Raw genomic sequence first — 2,542 nt, 5'->3', positions numbered from 1 at the left:
GCATTCGTTACTTTTTTCCACTGCATTGAATCTCAAATGCGATTTGTCAACCTCCTCGTAACTCCCCCCACCCCCGCTCTGTCTCCCCTGCTCTCTCCTGTGCCCCCTGAGCACAGAATAACTCTTCACATTTAGGAGTAGAAAGGGAAACGATTTCTCTCTCATAGGAAAACTTAGTTCTGACTGCTAGAATTTTGAAGCCTTTGATTGTGCCATTTTAGATGCAGACAAATCATGGAAGATTGCATATTGTGTGGTACTTTTTAAATGACATTGATTTTCTTTTTTTCAGTCTCTTGAGAACAGTGTAGGCTGAATTTTAAAACTGAACGGTTTACTCTGTGGGAACAGAACCTCCCTTCATCTTAAGCTAGATCCTCGGATTCTTTCAGACCTCATGGCTCATGAGACCTGTTGCTGTCGCCCTCACTTGGCATGAGTGGGTTCAGCTCATCCTTACTTACCCTGCAGTGTTCCGAGCATGGCTGAAGCATTCAAAACTTAATTACAATGTTTAGTATTTTATAGAGCAAAATTAATGGAAAGCATTTGGCTGAACTAAAGACCCACAGTCAAATTCTTCAATGTGGTTTACCCAACTGGAGTCATGGTACACACCTTAAATCATTCAATGAATAAATAATTTAAAAATCCAAAAAACTATGGGGCTTGTCTGCGGTTTTGTTTTGGTCACCACATCCGAGTTAACTTTTTTGATCGAGTCAAGTTCAGTCTTTTAGAAAAGAACCAGCCTTCCTACCATTCCCCCCTCCCCAGGGCTTTTGAGACCCATTAAACTCGCACAGCTGTGTCTTCGGGCCAGAAGGGCTCCCTGCAGCAGTGAGAGCTGGGCTGGCTGGCTCCCCCTGTAGGTCGGGGGTGGGGGGTGGGGTGGCCAGGGCCTGACGGGGGCGGGGGTGTGGGGGGGTTGAGCCAGCCTCAGTGCAGTGAGGACACAAGAGGCCGAGGGATGATCGGGAAATGGAGAGAGTGGGGACCTAGTTGGGAACATGGGCCACATAGTTAATTTTAGAAAATTACCATGAATGAATCACTAAATTTTTGTCATGATTTTTTTTGAGGGGTATTGTGACTATGTCAGTATACTTCTCTCATTGCATCAGATTTCATATTGTTTGTTAGAGCTTGCCACCTCATTAGATGCATGACTCAGGTGTCCAGTTGCATGGTGGTGGGGAATCTTCACAGATGTATTCCCGGACTCTAAGGGTCGCGGGGTGACTCGAAAGGTTCTGCCAGAAGAAGAAGTTTTACTTTACGGTTCAAAGAAACTGAAGATTCATCCCTTTAATTGAGTTACAGGAGGTTGATGTGGTCAGGTACTCATGGTACCCCGCTCCCCCTGCCATGAAAGCTGTTACGTTTCTGGTCAGTTCAGGTGACCTAACCTCATGCCGGCCAGCTTGCAAGCGCCATACTTCAGGGTTTCCGAGCTGTGTGATGGTCGAGAGGGGACCGTATTTTGAGAGAGGAGCAGGCCTTCGCGCCCAGGCTGGCCGTCCCATCACTCCGTGTGTTGTACTGACGCATTGGACTTCTTCCCACAAGACGTGCACCATCTTGGCGGAGTTCAGCAGACGGCAGCCTTCGACACGCACAGGTTTGGAGGGTCCGACGCACATCCTGTGACCCTTGGTAAAGCCGGGAAGTCTCACTGATGCTGTTGCGAGTTCCCAGTGGCCTCTCATTTCAGTTGTATTGCATTAATGCTTTAAAAAAAGTTAAAACTCCCCCAAATCCAGCCACACAGCCACTTAACCGTGTATACACATCTTTCTGTGCCAGAGTACGTATGCGGATACCTGAACAAACAGTATTAGCTTCTCAAAATTGGTGCTGTGCAGTAGTGAATATTCTAGTTTCGTTAAGTTTCTGTAGGATATGTTTCTGCAGGTAAAATGGTTCAAAGGAATTCATATTTAAAATATTAATGGGTCCTACCAAAGGACCTTCTATAAAGTGCTGGTTAAGGCTCACGCCAACACGGTTCTCCCAGCACCTGAGCCAGCATTGGGTATCTGGACTATTTGCAGGCAGGGGTGATCTTACCATTTTCATTTGCTTTTTTGCCCCCTTGCATGAAGGAAGAATCTTTGCTTGAAATCCTGTGGATTTGAACGCTGGCTCCACCACTTACTAGGTGTGGGAACCTGGGTAAGTTTGCCTCCCTGGGCTGGTTTCATCATCTGTGAAATGGGGTGTATTAGGGGAAAAAACAATGTGAAGCTCAGTGACTTGAATTTCTTGGGTACTTTACATCTACATCTATAATCTGCCTCTCATCAGTGGTACCTTGAGCACTCTGGAATGTGGCTGATAATATTTGCAATGGCATGTTAAGAAAAACCTAACACATGGTTTGTTTTTTTTTTGTTTTTGAAATGGCACACAAGTCGGGGAGGGGGAGGGAGGGGCTGGAGGATCCAAGGATCTGAAGCGGGCTCCTCACTGACATCAGTGAACCCTGTGTGGGGCTCAAACTCAACGAACCATGAGATCATGACTTGAGCTGAAGTCGGAC

This window comes from Neofelis nebulosa, chromosome 18 (genome assembly GCF_028018385.1).
Source record: "Neofelis nebulosa isolate mNeoNeb1 chromosome 18, mNeoNeb1.pri, whole genome shotgun sequence".
NCBI classification, from domain to species: Eukaryota; Metazoa; Chordata; class Mammalia; order Carnivora; family Felidae; genus Neofelis; species Neofelis nebulosa.
Note: the sequence above shows the minus strand (reverse complement) of the source record.